The sequence below is a fragment of the Sapajus apella genome, unplaced genomic scaffold (genome assembly GCF_009761245.1).
Source record: "Sapajus apella isolate SASKATOON/1434 unplaced genomic scaffold, GSC_monkey_1.0 scaffold22, whole genome shotgun sequence".
Taxonomy (NCBI): Eukaryota; Metazoa; Chordata; class Mammalia; order Primates; family Cebidae; genus Sapajus; species Sapajus apella.
Window position 1 is genome coordinate 24,438,302 of NW_022436962.1, and position 20,519 is coordinate 24,458,820.

At 39.1% G+C, this 20,519-nt stretch overlaps 1 long non-coding RNA gene across 1 annotated transcript; it reads left to right on the top strand.

Moving 5' to 3' along the window:
- Positions 1-867: 867 nt before the first annotated feature.
- Positions 868-10,439, top strand: LOC116558973. Its single transcript, XR_004272258.1, has 3 exons — positions 868-878; positions 3,752-3,756; positions 10,286-10,439. It is a non-coding gene; the product is annotated as an uncharacterized LOC116558973 (long non-coding RNA).
- Positions 10,440-20,519: the final 10,080 nt, after the last annotated feature.

Sequence of the window (20,519 nt, forward strand, 5' to 3'; positions counted from 1 at the left end):
GTCATCTGCATAATAAAAACCTTGGTATCCTCAACCCCTTAATCTTAACTCAGTCACCCCTTTCTGTTGATTCCAGGTCTTTAGATAAACTCAACCAATCGCCAATCAGAATATCTTTGAATCCACCTATGACCTGGAAGCCTCCCCACCTTCAATCTCTCCGCCTTTCCAGACGAAACCAATGTCATCTTAAAAGTACTGATTGACATCTTGTGTCTCCCTAAAATGTATAGCACCAAGCTGTAGCCTAACTGCATTTGGCACAGGTTCTCAAGATCTCTTAGGGCTGTGTCATGGGCCATGGTCACTCATATTTGGCTCAGAATAAAGCTCTTCGAATATTTTACAGAGTTTGACTCTTTTTCAATACCATGATTTGAGCAGGCAGCTCAAAAGGTAAATCCAATGAGGAAGTACAGATAAAATAATGTGTTCTGAGCATCTATTCTTTACCAGGATCTTTGTCTACATTATCTTTTAAAGTCTTGACAACACGGAGAAATAGGCAATATTCCTATTGGGGCACAGAAAATGATACCCCACCAGTGCAGGAACACAGAGAAACATCTTCATATTTTACACAAGTCAAGGAGATATTGCAAGCATGAATGCCCTACAAATGTTTCCCCAGTTTTCTGTTCAGTGCTGTTTGTTTCAGAGTAACAATATTATTAATCATATCTACCAGTAATTGAGTGTCAGACATGTGCACCCAGCACTGTGCTGAGCACTTTATAGCACTCATTTCTATTTCATTGAATGCTCATAATTACAATGTGAATTGTTATTATTGTTTATTATTAAACTTATTTTGCAATGAGGCAACCTATAAAAGAGGAAATTTATCAATAAAATCTTGTAATTTATAAATGAAACTTGTAAATGAGAACGTTTGTAAATGAGAAAAGTCTTATAATGGGAGTATCAGGGCTCTGTGCCTCCATTAAACATCTGAATCTAAAGTAAAATTTATCTTCTTAAGTGAGAAATAAATTAACATGGATGAGGGAGTCAGAAATGTTTATGAGCAGGCAGGAAAATAGCTAAAATGTTCAGGATGCTATGGAAGCATTAAGTAAATGTTTCTGGAAATCCACGTGGGTAGATGGAAATCACTGACCTAAACCAGGATGGTGAGAGTAAGGTAAGTGGTCTCTAGCCCTTGAGGACAAAACTCTGATTTTTTTTTTTTTATCTTGCCCAAATTCCTATCTAAGGAGTCTAGGGAGTCATGCCCAATCATAAATTCTCATCAGATGGGTTTTATTTAACCCTATATATCATGATTTACTTTCCAACCCGGCTCTGGCATAACATTATGAAATAAATAAGAAAATCAAAATCATTTGCCATATTTTGAAATGTTCCTGCAAAGCTGTCCTTTGTGGGGGAAAATTGGCGTCTGTAAAGAATGTCTGTTAACATAGATAGGTCTTTTCCTTCCAGACCCTCCTAATCCTAAAGAGATTAACTAAGATCTGAACAGGAAACATTTGTCACCTAGTATCTCTAACAGCAGGCAGTATAAGACTTCAAAAGGACTTTGTTCTCCACAATCTTTATCTTAACCTGAACATTCCCTTTCTGTCTATTCCAGGTCTTTAGACAAACTCAGTCAATTGTCCATCAAAAAATGTTCAAATTCACCTATAGCCTGGAAGCCCCCTGGCTTTGAGTTGTTCCACCTTTATGGACCAAGCCAGTGTATATTTGAAATGTATTTAATTGGTGTCTTATGCCTCTCTAAAATGTGTAAAACCAAGCTGCACCCTTACCATCTTGGGCACATGTTCTTAGGACCTCATGAGGGCTGTCACGAGCCATGATTAATTACTCATATTTGGCTCAGAATAAATCTCTTCGAATATTTTACAGAGTTCTACTCTTTTCATTGACACCCTGTAGGTCCTCTCCCACTTGGAGCTAGCCTCTCCCAGTCGTTGCAGAGGGCCAGGAAGCATTGGTTGGGGAGGAGAGGAGAGCAGAGCGACGGTGGTTTGTGGCATAAAGCAAAACTGGAGCTCCTCTCTTTGAATGCAAAACACAGTGTTGGATCCTGTAGTCCATCTCTGAATCTATATTAAGCACTTGGGGAACGTACCTTAATATATTTTTTATTAAAGTTTTACACAGCATATTTCACTGACTTTACATACAAAGTTTCTTGTATGTTAACATCTCTTGATGGTGTCATAATTACAATTGGCAGCATCTTTTCATTTTTACTAGTACCTTTGATAACGATGGCACCTTAGATTCAATAATCTAGTATGTAACGATGGAAATCTCTAAATAAAAGCCAAGGGTTTGGAAGAATTTACGTCTGTTAGTGCTGAGTAATAGACATGGAGACATCTGATATCTCATGGTGTGTGTGTGTGGTGTGGGGTGTGGGTGGTTGAGAATATGCACACACACTTAGTGGGGAATAGAAGGGCGGGTCACAGGAAAGGGAGGTGCAGAATCCAACTCGGGTAAATTTGTTTTTTCTAGGTTATTGCAGAAGATAATTCAGTAAGAACATATTTTTCATGACACCTACAGTGAGTATTTGCAGTGGGGTCGAACAATTAAATAAAGAATTAAACAGAAAGCAGCATCGAGTGATTTTTTTAAAACATGACTTCAAAACGGTCAACACAGTACAAGCAGAATTAAAGCAAACGAGGCTCATCAAGCCTGCTTTTCTAAACAAAATTGGAGTAATTAAGTACAAAGGGGGTATGATAAGAAATTATACAAAAATAGGCAGATACTTTAAGGACCAAAATTGCTTCCTCAGAATTCTTTCTCAGACTCCCACTACCTTGCACTTTTCTGCTCCCCAGACTCTCTCTTCCTAACCACTTTTCTGCTACATATCTTCTGACTTTTGTCTCCCTCCTGTGCCTATAGCGTTTTGCAGACTTCCTGAGCTCAGGTTTCAGTCCCCTTTTTCCTTCAATAGAAACAGCATGGTGCCTCAGACACCCTACGCTATAGAGCCCAAAGCCTGGTGTTAACATTGGCCAACTGTGGGTCCTAGGTAAGTGATTTAGTCTGAGTGTCACTCATCCCATCTTGTAAAATAATACCTACCTTAAAAGATTTGAATGAAGTTTAGAGACATTTCTTCTAAAATTCCTACCACCACGTGATGGTTTCATAAAACAGAGCCCTGGGTTATCAATGAGCCTTCAATCCCTTCATCCAAAACCCTCTGCTAACATTAAGTATCATTTTTCCTTCCTCTCGCCACACTATAATATTGTATTTTTATTTTTTTAATTGTGGTAAAATACACATAACAAGATTTACCATCTTAACTGCTTTTAAGTGTACACTTCAATACTGTTAAGTATATTTACATTGTTGAGCAACCAAGCTCCAGAACTTCTTCATGTTGCAAATCTGAAACTCCATACCAAGGAAATAACAATTTCCATTCTCTGAGCCTCTGGCAACCACCATTCTAGTTTCTGTTTCTATGAATTTGACTACTCTAGGTACCTCATATAAGCTGATTCACACAACTTTTGTCTTTTTGTAACTGACATATATATCACTAAGCACAATGTCCTCAAGGTCCATCCATGTTGTAGCATGTGTCAGAATTTTCTTCCTTTTTAAGGCTGAATAATATTCTATCTGTGTGCATAGAACACATTTTGTTTATCCATTCATCCTCACTGGATATTCGTGTTGCTTCCATCTTTTGACTATTGTTAATAATCCTGCTATGAACATGGGTGTACAAACCTCTTTGAGCCAGGTGCAGTGGCTCACACCTGTAATCTTAGCAATTTGGGAGGCTGAGGTAGAAGGGTTCCTTGAGCCCAGGAGTTCAAGACCAGGCTAGGCAACAAACTGAGATCCTATCTCAAAAAAAAAAAAAAAATTAGCTGGGCACGTTGGCATGTCCCAATTACTAGGGAGTCTGACGTGGGAGGATAGTTGACCCCAAGAGGTCACACCACTGCATTCCAGTCTGGGTGACAGAGGGAGACCCTTTTTCAAAAAATAAAAACAAATCTCTTTGAGACCCTACTTTCGATTATTTTGGGTATATAAACAGAAGTGGAACTGCAAAATTATATAGTAATTGAACATTTAATGTTTGGGGGAATGGCCATACTCTTTTCTGCAGAAGCTGTGCCATTTTACATTTCCACTAACAGTGCACAAGGGTTCCAACTTTCCTACATCCCTGCTGCCACTTGTTATTTTCTGTTTCTGTTTTTTGTTTTGTTCTGTTAGTAGTAATCCTATATGGGTAGAAGCAGTATCTCACTGTGGTTTTGATTTGCATTTTCCTAATGCTTAGTGATACTGAGCATCTTTTTATGCGGTTTTTGTTAAACTTTACTATATGTCTATAGTTTTATATTTAGTTTTAACATTATCACTTCAGATAAAAAGAAAATAGATGTCTCAATTCAATCAAATAATGATTGTAGGAAATAATGGAATGTGAGAGCTGTATGGACAGAAAATTGTCAAACACTTTTAAGTCATTGTGGTTGATGACAGATTTGAGGGTATAGCTATGGGTTTGCTTATCTGGTACAAATGGAGCTGAAGAACTTCAGAGTTGAGGATTTGATACACCTGTGAGAGCCAGTCTTAGATGAGTTATGCACACAGACATTGATGTTGCCCAAGGGAAAGGTAGGGGTTGAGGAGGAACAAGCCCTCAACCCATAAAGTAAGATGCGTTCTTAGAGTGGACGGAGGGCTAAGTATGAGTGCCACTTTCTACTAGGAATAGGACTACGATGAACTACTTAACTACCAGCCAAAATACACACTGGTCACTTTTTTTTTCTTCCTATTATCATGATTGAACATGTAAGGAATAAAGCAGCTGCTCATAATTTTAGGGATTTACCAAAAAGAACAAATGGGCCCTGTCGTGTGGGCTGTGTCATGCCATTCCTCAATGAGCTGAGATAAGTGATTCATGGGTCTGAGTCACTCATCACATCTGTCACATTGGATCTCTAAAGACAGTATGGATTTGCATTGAGATGACCTTGCTTTGTAGGGCCCTGGGTGTAGGAGTGTGTGTGTATGTGTGTGTGAGGGAAAGAGAGACCAAAGCATCATGAATTAAAGGAGTTTGAAACTTTCTAATTTCAAATATTTAGAGAAGAAGAAAACATACCAGATGAGACTGCTCAGATTTGATTTTCATTTTTGTCTTCATAAAAAAGGGATATTAATGCGAGCTGACTCCTGAGCCATCCTCTGGACTTTTACCGAGGCCCACAGAAGTGTTTCTTGTGGATACATGGCGGTATCGTCACAGTTTAAAACAAAAATACAATGCTTTTTGTTTACTTTGCGGTGGCATACATTTTAGTTCCTTAGGTCCAGGAATTTACATCCTATAAAAACCCAAAGAAGTGTGTGGGACCACAGGAAATGACACAGCAAAGAGGGAAATGATCACTGTCAGGTGCTTACCTAAAAATCGCTATCACATGAAAGCAAGCATGGCCTGCTAGGCTTTGGATGAAGCACATCTGGGTTTGAGGATGAACTGCCACAGATTGGCCTTGAAAACTTAAGCTAAGACTTTACCTTCCCTGAAATTCTGTATCGTGTTTTGTAAAAACAGAAATAATATTAGTCAATTTAATGGATTATCATGATAATTAAATGAACAGACTTAAATGAAATCCTCTGACCCAGGCTCAGTAAACATTGATTTCTTTCCCTTCTTCCTATCTTCCCTTCATCAGCAAAATAAAAGCCTATTTCGGGGTCAGAAACTACCTCAGAACCCCAAAAGACAATGCATTAGAAAATGCCCTGGAAATTATAAACTATATCATTGCATCAGGCTAGTTAAAAAGTGCCTAAGCTGCCAGTAGGCCTAGATTGGGTTCAAATCTACACTTCACAATCTATTGGATGTATGACTGTTGGTAATTAATGTACACAGCCTCAGTTTTCTCCCCTGTACAATGGGATAACAGCCCCTATCTCAGATGGTGATCAATGAAAAATTTCAGTGAAAGAATGTGTACAATGTGCTCACCAAGGTTTTCATCACGTAGTAGCATGTACTCAAAAGCTGTTAGCTAGAAGATCCACCTTTTAACAATCTTGGTTATTACAATCTAATTCTACTCTTTATCCTAGAAGTAACAGGAAAAGTTAAAGGGAAAGTGGAGGAAAAAAACAGGTTTAGAGATCTTGCTTTTGGTAACAGAGAAGCCCATTCTAAGCACCTATCACCTGCCCTCCACCTCATCTGGCAATACTACCCCTAGAGAGCATAGATTCTACCGTCACTGTGACAATGAACAGATGAGTGTGGGGAGGGGCTCTCTGAGAGACGTTTACACACACACACACACCCCAGCTCGGAAACCCAGGACAAAACACCGAAAAGCCCTTCAAAAATAAAAATAAAAAAATTCAAAGTTTGGTCCAGCCAATTTTGGTGAAAAATTTCTGAGTTTCAAAACAATTGTAGAAAGAAGCCTGGGAGGCTGCAAAGCACCAGACAGCACCTCCAGACCAAGGAGGATGGGCAAGCCCCGGGTATCTGTGGAGAACCGGGTCTGCAGGTGCTCAGCACCAGGGTGCATGGTGGTGCTTCTCTTCCCTCTCACCCTCACAGCTCTGGGATTCAACAGAAGTAAAAATTAAAGGGTGACAGGTCTTCTTGGGTTTTGTGAGGGAACTTCTAGTTGTGGTTTAGTTTTTAAAGATAAAAATAGTAGTTATGTGTGTGTCTAAGGTGTGGATTTGTCTGTAGTGACAGTGAAAGATGGTGTTGAATCACTTTGAAAGCTTTTCTAAACTAAACAGAGTTGACATTTCCTCTACAGTTCCTAAAACACAAAGGTTCTAATTCAATAATTCTATCGAGAAGTGTGCATGTAGCTCTTGGAAAACATTCAATTTTTTGAGACTTTGATTCATGAGACTCCCCATGCAGCAGAGAGAACCAGTAAAAGAATATCGGCAAGGCCGTCTCTATCTCCCCCCAGTTTGTTTAGAAGCAGAAAGTTAAATAATCCAGAACTCTTCCATGCAGTGCAGGAGCTTTCAATCCACAAGAAACTTCCATGTTACCCATTAATATTTCCCTGCTCTCAATACCCTCTTTTTTTTTCTTCTTTCCTTGCCTTGATTTAATCTGCCCTCTGTTTTTCATTCATTTTCTTGCCCCTTTATCGGCTTCCTATTAGCCTCTATGATATTTGCAGGGTTCATCAGCATAATATTAAGGAAATGGTTTTTGCCACTGCTCTATTTTAATGCTCCCTCAGCAGGGCTCCCTCAGGGGCCCTCCACTGCACCTTCACTGTGATGCTCTTTAGTTACTAGTGTTTCTCATAGTACGGTAGGGAAGGGCTCATCTGCGCCTGCCCTCTCTGTGCTGGTGACACACTGTTCCGCCAAGGCTGTTCCTTGCCCTTTCTTCCTGCCTCCTTCCTTCATCCATATCTCCATTCTGACGTTCCGGCTTTCCAAGACACCGTGGTGGAGAGCAGTGCTTCTCCAACTTAAGCTTACACCAGAATCTTTTGGAAGGCTTGTTAAAACTCATCGCTGGACCCCAAGGTTCTATTTTTATATCTGAGTTAGAGTGCAAGAATTTATTTTTCTAAGAAATTCCCAGGTGATAAAAAGGCTTCTGGTCCAGAGACAACACTTTGAGAACCACTGATGGTGAGGAAAGAATGGACATGGGGCCAACCTTTGCCAACTTTCATTTCTAGTTTAGCTGCTGACCAGCTGAGTGATCCAAGCAATTTATTTGCCCCCTGAGAGGCTTGGCTTTCTCAGCTGTAAAAATACGTTGATAATAACCTTCCAGTACTGTTATTAAACAGGACAGTCTTTCTGAACGTATTCAATATGATCAGAAACATCAAGTTCACCTTATCAACAATTACTAGTTATACAGGCAATACCAATGTCATATGGTGACTGTGAATGTGTGGCCTTAGCTGATGTGGGAAAACACTTAAATATACAATCTCAGGATTCTCTCACCTTCCCCTGACACTTAGGCTCCCTATAAACATATAGTTTAAGTAGAGAAGGGGAAAAAAGTCACTTTCATCTTCCAGGTTCTCACTCCCCTTCCTCCCTTATTCATGCCTTTCATTCTGGAATCCTGTAGCTAATCCTAAGGGGCATATTTTGTCCTTAGAAGGTATGTACAGGGCTTGCATTCCTATGCTCTAAAGAGAGTGTGGTCTAATGGGTAGGAAGTGGGTGTGGAAGGAATGATGGCTTCTATTTAAAGCCTCCCTACTGACTCACAGAGACATCTAGGGAAATGGTTTAACTTCTCTGGGACTTGGGTTTCCTCTTGTTAAAAGAAGGACAGATAACCGGTTCTTAGAAGGGTGCTTCTGAGGGCAGAGAACTTAGCGTCTGAGAAGCACTTGGAGGTGGGGAGCTATGTGATCATACAAACATGGAATCTAGAGATGTGCATTCTTTCTCCACCTTCTCGCAACCATTATAAAATGATTCTGTCCAGCTAGTTAGGCAGGGCAAGATCCTGTCCTGACCCATCTGGAGGCTTGCAGATTGGAAACATTTGGAAAAATAAAAATTTTTTAACCATTCCTTCCAGGGTCACATCTCATCTCCCCCATGTAGGGTAAGCAGAAAGCAGGTACAGGAGAGTCAGGGCCCGGGAGTCTGAATATAAGCAGGCTCGGCCTGGCAATATCTGCTACCACTGTGAGGTCTTGGGCCTGAGCCTGCCCCACTCTGAGTTTAAAGCTCTGATTGTCTCTGACTCTGCTTCCAGCTCTTCGACACCCCAAGGTTCTACAGTCCTGAGTAGTGAAGTCTTTTGGAAGTAAATGGAAAATAGCTCTTGGTTCCTACTAAGGATCACAACTCCACCTGGACTGTCTTTTCCACCTCCCTTGGAGAGGCTCCCATGCATCAGCTATTCACTAGTTCAGTTTTTGTTTCTGAAGTTCTTACTTGCCTTGGGCTAGAGGCTGAGCTAGAACTGGGAATACAAAAGATAAGACAAGGTCCGGGTCTGTGAAGCACTTACCATCTAGCAAGAGGAACAGCTGCTTGGAGAATGGCAGCACAGAGCACAGGGAAACCCCCCTGAGAGTTTGAAAAGGCCTTCAAAGAATAAAAAGGAAGAAAAAGAACACTGTGGCTTATTGGGAAAATAATTAAATGGCTTATTGACCTATCTTGCCAAGAACAAAGCTAGTTGCTTTACATACACAAATGTATTTATCCTATGAAAATACTTCATTGTGAGGCCACTAGACTGCAGAAACTCCCAGCACCTTGGGTCTCTTCCTAAGTAAACTAAAGCTCAACTCAGTGTAAACAGTGAAACGAAGCTTAAGCTTAACCTGTGAGAAACCACCAACTAGTCTTTAACTAGGGACTTTACCAATCAGGAACCACCAACTAATCTCTAACTAGGGACTTCCCATTTTAACCAATCAAATGTTTCCTCTGTCTTTCCTTCACAAACACCTTATAAAAGTATCCCCTTCACACCCCTTCCGCGGAGTGCCAAACTGCTTGTGGGCTAATGCTACCCAATTCACGAAATGCTGAATGCTCAATCTCATTGAAATGTTCAGGTGCCTAAGTTCAGTTTTAAATAATCCTTTCATTAATCTTAAGAGGTAGATATTATTTTCTACAATATAAAGCTAAGAAAAGTTGGGCATGAAGAGAGTAATACATTCCCTTGTGTCCACAGAGTTAGCACATGACGGGGCAGTGCTCAGGCCCAGGGGTATTGGACTCTATAGCATTCCCTTCTCAAGATGTGAAACTTTATCTGGACCCGAAACAATCATGAAGATGTCTCCCATCGGAAAATGGGAAGTTTCTCCAGGTGGAGGGAGCTAAAAGAACAAAATCAGAGAGTTTGGATTACGCTAGTGGTCACAATGTAAAGGCAGACACAGGAGAGAAGGTGAGAAGACAGGGAACCCCAAATGTTCCAGATGCTGTTCTAGGCTGCTGTGCCCTAGGCACTGAAGAGCTATGGAAAGGGAACAACTTGATTTGATTTTTGCCCTTTAAAGCTGCTTCTTTAACAACAGTGTAAAGCAGCGGTCCCCAACATTTTTGGCAGCAGGGACAGGTTTTGTGGAAGAAAATTTTTCCAAGGTCTGGGCTGGGGAGATGAAGTGCACTACATTTATTGTACACTTTATCTCTATTATTACATTATAATATATAATAATTATGCAGCTTACCATAATATAGAATCAGTGGGAGCCCCGAGCTTGTTTTTCTGCACTAGATGGTCCCATCTGGGGGTGATGGGAGACAGCGACAGATCATCAGGCATTAGATTCTCATAAGGAACATACAACCTAGATCCCTTGCGTGCACAGTTCACTATAGGGTTCAGGCTTCTATTAGAATCCAATGCCACCACTGATCTGACAGGAGGTGGAGCTTAAGTGGTAACGCCAGCGATGAGGAGCAGCTGTAAATACAGATGAAACTTTGCTTGATTGCCCAGCTCGCACTTCCTGCTGCGTAGCCTGGTTCCTAACAGGCCATGGACTGATACTGGTCCATGGCCTGGGGACTGGGGACCCCTGGTGTAAGGATGGACTAGAAAAGAGTGGGATTATGTTCATTCATTCACTCATCTGCAGGCACTGATTAAATGACACTGGGGAAAGAAGACCAGTAAAAAGATGACAGCAGTACCCCAGAAGAAAGACAATGAGGACACGAGCCAAACTCTTGCTTTCTTGTCTTTGACATTTCAGTATATGGAGAAGGCCTAGGAAAGCCCACAGGGCATATGCTTGGAACTCTAAGAGCTACCAGGAGGCCTAAAGTGACCCCTGAGCCAAGATCCTTGGGGCTACATAATAGATGCGAATTTAAACTAGACCAAGCCCTAAAGCTTTGTACACTTTTACAAGTATGCTTCAGAAACAGACCTGGTCCTCAAAGCTTCAGGGCCCAATGGCGATTCTAGTCACTTTTTGGAAGGAGCTAGGGAAACTTGATTCAAATGTCTCTGGACGCTTCCAAATATATATCCTCTTAATAGAAGAAAGAGCTGTTCTTGCCTAACCAGGCCTCTAATGCTAGTTAGAAAAAGAGCAGGGTTCTAAGACATCAACTGCTTGCCTGAAAGGAGAAGATAATCAACTGATTCATATACTGGTTCTTTTAGACTGCATGATGCTCAAGAGAGTTTCCATCACAGCAGACCTCAGGGAAGCTGGGGCTTAAATCCAGGTAGCCCACTGTGGAGTCAGGAAAGCTGTAGGGACAAACTGGAAGCTGGAGGCAAAGAAGTGTTTTCAGTGAGGCATAAATCAACAGAGGGCCATCCTCCAGCCCCAAGGAGTCCAAATGGAGGCCAAGAGGATGTGGAAAGAGTGAGATGGTACACCCACTTGTTAGAGCTGCACTGACTTTTGGAGTTGCACTGACTCTAAGAGTGATCGGAAAATGGAAATGATGGCGTTTCCTGTTCATTTTGAGAACGAAGTGCCTGGCTTCATCTCATCTCTGTCAAAGAACTCACTTCTCAATTTGACTCTCATCCAGTACCCATTCTTCCTCCCATTACTTAGAAGGGCAACGTGGTTAATGCACAGCTCACTAAGAGTTAGATAACCCGGAAGAGTCAGAAGAGTTCTGGTTCCTTCTCTGCCACTTACTAGGTCTCTGGCCAAGCCCCATTTGCTTTGTCTTTTTATTACAAAAACAAAGAAACCATAAAATGATGGGTCTGGAAGAACAGACTTCCCTTTAAAGTCTCTTCCAGTTGTAACAATCTCTTATTTGTTTCATTCTCCAACCCTCCCACTCCTTACTGCACTTATTTTAATCTTTTTTTTTCCTCCATTCTCTGTGTTTTCTTGCTTATGAAATAAGCGTGTGTGAGTAATGTTCATATGCTGATGAACACAGTTGGGTCTTTGTCATCTGTGATAATGAGAGATGGATCATGTGGATTACCCCAAACAGAAAACACTGTTCAAGTATGTGACCAAGGAACATTCCAGTCTGACTAACAGCCTAATGTTTGGTTAGGGCTGCACTCACTGAATATCCATTATCTAGTTAGCAGGATGGGCATAGAGAAGTTAACTGGGTTAACTTGTGAAGAATAGGGACTGAGGATGGGATGTGCACATTGACTGAGTCTCCTCCACTAAGCAATGGCTTGTTTGTAAATTAGACTTGTTTGGTTTGTGTGATTAATACTACAATGGCCAATGTTTAGGACATGCCTGGGCACAGGGGTGGAGGCTGCAGTCAGAAAAGAAAAGATAATTGCTAGAGATTTTTAGGAGCCTGAGGGTCTCAGAACCAAGAAGGGTCACAGTACCTTGGGTCAACAGTGGCTCAGCCAGCAGGGACAAGAGCAAGGCCCCTCCTCTCGGCTCTGCTGTCACTTGGATTCACCCTACAAGTGACTCTGCGCTAAGGAAACCACCTTGGACATTTACCACATGGAATTAGACCCCACAGGTAGGGGAACCACTGTGTGCCCTTATGTGTCTCTGATTCTGCAGCCTGGCCAGCTCTTCTGGAATGAAAATGGGGCAGAGGATGTTTCGGGGCTTTTTGTGACCATTGTCCTAGAACTCGTTCCTGCCATGCTCCCTACCCACTCCACTAGGGACCTGGTTTTGAACAAGCTCCTCATCCTCAATTCTCTCTTATCAGTTGGTGGAGACATGTGGCATGGGTGTTTCAGGTGAGTTTAAATGTAAATTTGAGCTGAGTCAAGATATTATACAAAGCTTGGGGAGGCTGAGGCAGGCAGATCACTGGAGGTCAGGAGAATTCGAGACCAGCCTGGCCAACATAGTAGAGCCCTGCCTCTACTAAAAATACAAAAATTAGTCAGGTGTGGTGGTGGGCACCCGTAATCCCAGCTACTCAGGAGACTGAGGCAGGCAAATCGCTTGAACCCAGGAGGTGGAGGTTGCAGTGAGCCGAGATCACCCCTCTGTACTCCAGCCTGGGCGACAGAGTGAGACTCCATCTCAAACAAAAAACGGTATTATACAAAGCTTGCATAAAATAAAAGTCTAAGGATCATAGGTCAAAATTCTGCATGTTTTATTTTATGATATTTTATTTTTATTTTTCACAGTGGAGGGAATCTCACTTTTGTGCCCACACTGGTCTTTAACTCCTGGCCTCAAACGATTCTCCCATATCAGCCCACCAAAATGCTGGGAGTATAGGCATGAGCTACCGCTCCTGGCCTAGATAAACGTTGATTTCTCTTTTATTATAAAGGTAATATACTCACCATTTATTTAGAAAATATAGTAGAAGTATAAAAAAGAAAATGTAGATTTGCTATACTGTAACACCCAGAGATAAGCACTATTAATGCTTTGGCTTATTATTTTTATCTTTCAACAGATAGATAGATAGATAGATAGATAGATAGATAGATAGAGGATAGATGTCATTGTACATAGTTTAATATCTTATATTTTCTAACAATTTTGTAGGCATGTTCATGTCATTTAGTTTTTCTAATGTTATATGTTAATGTCTCCATAATTTAATTATATCCATGTACAATAATTAAGCATTTATTATTGAGAGAGTATTTCTCTTATCTTATATAATGTAGCAGTGAAAACCCTCTTGCAAAAATAGTTCTTTGAATTGCTGAGTGTTTCCTTAGCAGAGATTCCTTACGAAATGAATTTCAGGATAAAGGCATACAAAGATATTTAAGCCTCTTAAATAAATTGTCAAATAGTTTGCTAGATAAGTGGCAACAATTTATACTTCTACTGGCTGTCACAACAGTAAGAGCTGTCATTTATTTATTTATTTATTTACGAGACAGAGTCTCACTGTGTCACCCAGGCTGGAGTGCAGTAGAAAAATCATGGCTCACTGCAGCCTCTACCTCTTGGGTTCAAGTCAGCCTCTCATCTCCGCCTTCCAAGTAGCTGGGACTACAGGCACTTGCCAACACGCCCAGCTAATTTTTGCATTTTTTGTAGAGACAGGGTTTTGCCATGTTGCCCAAGCTGGCCTTCAACTCCTGAGTTCAAGCAATCGACCCACTTCAGTCTCCCACAGTGCTAGCATTACAGGAGTGAGCCGCTGCACTGGCTAAAATCTGTCATGTTTTAAAATGTTTGGAACTTTATACATGCAAAAAAAGTGATAACAAAGTTTTATTGAGGTTTTCTTGAGTTTATTTTGTGTGGTTGAGAATTTGTATATGTTTATAGACTGCTATATTTATAATCTTTGCCAATTTTTCTTTCCCAGTGAATTATTTATTTATATGAGCTATTCATATGAGATTTGTATGAACTATATATACATATACATACATATGTATATTAATCCTTTGCTGTCTATGCTGCAAATTTTTTTCTACACGTTTTCTGTCTTTTAATTTTGCTGATAATTTCAATATTAAAATTTTTTAGGCCAGGCACGGTGGCTCCTGCCTGTAATCTCAGCATTTTGGGAGGCTGAGGCAGGTATATCACCTGAGGTCAGGAGTTTGAAACCAGCCTCGCCAACATAGTAAAACCCATCTCTACTAAAAGTACAAAAATATTAGCCAGGCATGATGGTATGTGCCTGTAATTCCAGATAGGAGACTGAGGCAGGAGAAATGCTTGAACCCAGGAAGCCAAGGTTGCAGTGAGCCGAGATCACGTCACTGCACTCCAGCCTGGGTGATGGAGCAGGACACTGTCTCAAAGAATAAAAATAAAAATAAATACATCTACTTGTATTCAAATCTTTGCTTTTACTTTGTAATTTCTTCCATGCTTTTTTGTTTATAATTTCTTCTCCACTTTGAAGACAAAATATGTATTCATAATTTGAGATTTTTTTTTGTAATTAACTTTATGATTTATCTTGCATTTATTTATTTCACATGTAGTACCAGGTGAAGATTTAATTGGAGATCACTCTCCAAACTGTCTGCTGACTAATCCATTTGTGTGTAGTTTTCCTTATCGTGTACTAGATTGTCACACACACCATGGGTGCCTTGGCCTATACCCCAGACTCCCTTTCAGGAATGAAGGACTTGTTTCTCCACCTGCCAGAAGACAACTCTCAGCTGCCAGCAATTTGGGGATTGACACAGCAGAAAATAAAAAAAAAATCTGCCAGAAAAAAATCTGAATGACCATGTCAGCTCCCCAGCTCCCTGTGTGGTGTGCGGCTACAGCCTTTCTTGGGACTGAATCACAGCTCAACTTCTCCCTGTACTCAGTTTCACTTCTGTCCTTTCCCTCCATGCCGACCCCAAGCACATTCCCCAGTGAACATCTGATATAGCGTGGCCCTGTGTCCCAACTCAAATCTCATCTTGAATTGTAATCCAAGTTGTAATCCCTATATGTTGAGGGAGGGACCTCATGGGAGGTGATTAGATCATGGGGACAGTTCCCCCATGCTGTTCTCATGATAGTGAGTGAGTTCTCATGATATCCGATGGTTTTATGAGGGGCTTTTCCCAACTTTGCTCTTCACTCATTCTCTCTCCTGCTGCCCTGTGAAAAGGTGCCTTCTGCCATTACTGTAAGTTTCCTGAGGCCTCCCCAGCTATGCAGAACTGTAAGTCAATTAAACCTCTTTTCTTTATAAATTACCCAGTCTCAGGTATTTCTTCATAGCCACATGAGAACTGACTAATGCAATGTCCTACAACCTAATCTCCATATCAGAGTCAGCTCCCAGGCAATGCATATAATTTTATTATATGAAAAAATAATCCTTTCATAATTTTACTTTTTACTGCCTATGACATACATAAAGGCCCATGACCTGCAATCCAAAATTTCAAAATTAGTAAAGTTCTGAAAAGCCAAAGTTTTTTGTTTTTTTTTTTCCATGAGTTTTGTGCCAACATTCACTTGGGAACAAACTATGACGTGAATCAGTTGGAGGCTGTTTTGATGCATCCTACTGAGTTTCATTACAGAAATATCAGTATGTTTGATTACGTAGTACTGGTCCTGACCCCACTGGGTTCTGGGGTCTATGAAATATTAATATTTAGGATATGACCAAATTACCTTTCTGAAATTCAGATTTAAAATTTGCAAACATATATAGCCCCAAGAATTTAAAACAAAGGACAGTGGGCCTGTATGGAATATATTTTGAAATTCACCTTGATTTATCTGCTGTTTTGATGGCAAAATCATCATTAAGCATTTAAAAATCTCATGTTAAGGTATCTCCCTTAGCATTGCTATTCTTTTGCAAGATACTTTTTGTTATTCCTATCTGTTTACTCTTTGAGATGAACTTCAGAATCATTTTACCAAATTATCTCCCCAAACTGAGATTTCCCTTGAAATAATGCTATGCCTTAAAGTTAATCCAGGGAGAAGTAATATCTTTAAAGTATTTAACTACCTCCTCTAAGAATTTGAAAACTCTATCTCTCTGTTGATGTTGACTTTTATAGCTCTAGGTGAGTTTTAAAACTGCTTCAGAAAAGCTCCACGTGTATTTCATTAGGGTTATTGCAGTGACCTAGATTTTTGTTGTTATTCTGAAAGAAACTGTGAAAGTTTTTTTCCTACTAATATCCTAATTATTATTTGCTTATAGAAAAAATAATCCTTTCATAATTTTACTTTTTACTGACTTGCTTCTGAAATTACATTAATTCTAAGAGCTTTTCAGGTGAATTTTCTTGATTTTTTGTATTTAATTATGTCATCTGCAAATAATGATAATTTTGTCCTCTTTTAAAATATTCATGCATTCTCTTTCCATTTTATACCACATTGTGCTGGACAGTATGTTCATTGGTAAGAATGTGACATAATGATGGCAGTGGCAAAAATTCTGGTCAGCTTCCCAGTTTTAATTGGGATTGTCCCTAGTGCTCCACTATTAAGCATTATGCTGGCTGGTGTTTTATGACACTTATTTTTAATCATCTATAGAAATATTCTGTTCTTAGTTTTCTAAGGGTTTCTTTTTCATCTGCAAGACATATGTTGCATTGTATCCTATGTTTTTTGACATTTGTTGAAATTACCATGTTTGTCTCTTTTGAAATATCGGTATGCTGCAACATATTAGGAGATTTCCTAATATTAAAAACATTCTTGAACTTTACAAGATCCTTTATTTCATTGTAGTGGGTAAGTTTCACTTATTCTTTATAGAAATATGGATTTTTACATACATATTTATAATTAAGATCAGTCTATAGTAATTAACTGCTCTCAAATGTCAGAGCAGATGTTATCACCTGGGGAACTATTTAAAAATGAAAATTACTGAATCCAGTAGCCATGAGAGAAGAGAGAGATGAATTTAATTCTCAAACAATTTTAATTTTCTAATAGAATATAATGCTCTATAGTTAAAAGAAAAATACTCATTTGTTAAAATAACAAACGGATAGATCAATTTTATATTCTACAAAGTGATCAAGAAATCAATTATGAAAAGAAAAACTAACAGTAAAGTGAACAGTGGTTATAAACAGGCATTTTACAAAAACAAAATTATAAACGAGCGATATAATTTGAAACAATGCCCAACCTCTTTGATAATTAAAGAACTACAGTTCAAAACTCTAATAGGTATTGTTTTATGCCTATCAAAAATAGCAAAGTTCGTAATATTTGATGATGATACCCAGTCCTGGCAAGAGTATGGGGAAATGGGAATTCCTATTTCCTGTTTCCAGAGAACAGTTTGGCAATAGTTACGAAATTAAAATCTATGTCCATTAGATCCAGCAATTCTGTGCTAATAATTGACCGTATGGATTTATTCACCAAATATACACAGAAAGTACAAAACTAAGTCAAAACCACGGTTATATCCACCAATAGAAAACCAACTGAATAAGACATGTATTTGATGGATAGTAGCTATGAAAAAGAACAGATAGATCTATGTGTACTGATACGGAAATTTTCAAATATAAATTATTAAGTGAAGGAAAGCAAATTGCAGAAGAATGCTTATTCTGACCCTTTTTGTAGATAAGTTGAATGATGGACAAATACAGATGCTGGTATGTGCATCTTTTTTATTCCTCATGCTACACTGTTACCTAGGAAGTAGGTATAAGAATAAGATTGTAAGGCTAGGTGCGGTGGCTCATGCCTGTAATCCCAGCACTTTAGGAGGCTGAGGTGGATGGATCACCTAGGGTCAGGAGTTCCAGGCCAGCCTGGCCAAAATGGTAAAACCCAGTCTCTACTAAAAATACAAAAATATTAGCTGGGCATGGTGATGGGCACCCGTAATCCCAGCTAATAGGGAGGCTGTGGCAGGAGAATCACTTGAACTCATGAGTCGGAGGTTGCAGTGAGCCGAGATCCTGCCATTGCACTCCATCCTGGGGAACAAGAGCTAGACTCCATCTCAGAACAAAAGAAGAAGAAGATTGTGAGAAGGAAGGAGGTCAAGGATACCTTTTATTGTGTCCTCTTTGCACTGTCTGAATCTTCTATTTAACCTCCATTAAAATGTAGTAACAGCAAAGGTTTTCTGACATTTTCAAAGTTTGTTTTCTTCTAATGCTTTTTAATATTAAATTTATAATAAGAATTTGGTATTGTATTCCCAGGTTCTACCCTTAATGATTCAAAGTATGAGATGTGGAACCCAGGAAACTGACATTTTTACAAACATTCCTGGAAAATTCGATGTCAGTAGTTGGGAAACACACTGAAACTCTCAGTTGTGTAGCTATGCTGTTTTGCTTTAACTCATTCAAATATGAACACCAAGATGAAGCCAGGATAATACCTGTCCATGATTTTCTATGGTCTGGAAAAGCTACATAGCATATAAATTAGCAATGTCTTGACAATATGGGGGAAAAAAACAATAAAATAAGAAGTCTCATAGAAATCATACACTGATACCTTATTTTCTTTAGAAGCTAATTTTATAGTCTTCTACTTTTTTTTGAATCACATTGAGTCAATTATGCTTTCATTCCAAACTACCCAGATTTTCAAACTTACAGCCATAGTTAAACAAATAAATCTCTAATAATTTTCTTCTCTACCATATCTGTAATATAACCCCTTTCTGACTTAATTTTATTAATAATCCTTTCATTTTTTCCTTTATTATCCTCTATTTTATAAGAATTTTAAAAGAAGCGAGCCCTTGAACTTTTTGATTAGTGATAATTATTCTGTTCCTGTTCTCTATTTAATATCTGCTTTTATCTTTATTTCTTTTCATTTCTATTTTAATTAAATCAGTTTTACTGGTTTTTGCAACTTAAAACAGTCATTTTCACCCTCTTCTACTTAATTATAAAAGCATGTAAAGTAATAAATGTCACGAGAAGTGTAATCCTAGCCACATATAATTTTCTAAGTAAATTTCTTCATATAATTCCATGGTCTTCAGCAATAATTTTACTTTAGCACAGCGGTTAAGAAATTTTAAAGAAATTGTCAGGTAACTGTGGCTCACACCTATGCCAGCACTTTGGGAGGCCAATATAAGCAAATCACTTGAAACCAGAAGTTCAAGACCAGCCTGAGCAACAAAGAGAGACTCTCATCTCTACAGAAAATTAATAATAATAACAACAGCTGGGTGTAGTGGCATATGCTTGTAGTCCCAGCTACTCTAGAGGCTCAGGTGAGAAGATCACTTGAGCCCCAACCCAGAATTTGAGGCTGCAGTAAGCTTTGATCATGCTGCTAAACTCCATTCTAGGCCACAGAGCAAAACACTGCCTCCTAAAACTGAAAAAATAAACCATCATGTAAGTTGATGTTTTTGTTTAAATTTTAATTATTAATATCTGATGAAAATATAAAGTTGTTAGAAAATGTAATTATGCTACATCTGTTTTAAAATTTTTTGAGGTTTTCTTCATATATTTAATCTGTATGTAACTATTTTAAATATATATCCTATTAATAGATATGTATTAACTAATTCTTATTAAACAGTATTTATTAGCTTAAATTTGTTAAATTATATTGTCAATCTATCTTTGTCTTTGATTTTTGGCTACCTACCAATCTCAGCTCACTGCAAACCCCACCTTCAAGGTCAAGTGATTCTTCTGCCTCAGCCTCCCAAGTAGGTGGGATTACAGGCACCCGCAACCACATCTGGCTAATTTTTGTATTTTAGTAGAGATGGGATTTCACCATGTTGGCCAGGCTGGTCTCGAACTCCTGATCTCAATTGATCTGCCTGCTTCAGCCTCCCAAAGTGCTAGGATTACAGGCATGAGCCACTGCACCTGGCCCTTTCTCCTTTCTTCTTATTGGATGCAGTCAGCTATCTGGAGCTACAGCAGTCACCTTGTAAGCATTAGGGAAGGAGCAAGACTTGTATTTATACCTTCCAATATTATTTACTTACTGAAACAACATAAACAAGTATCCACCTCTGGAATTCCTCTTATCAGAGAAAAATAAAGCTCTGTTGGTTGAAGCTAGTATTAGTTGGCTATGTGTTCTTGCAACTGAATACAGTTTTAATGAATCTGTCTTTAATTCTGTACTTCAAATTTATAACTACACATTTTTAATTATTAGGTTGGTGCAAAAGTCATT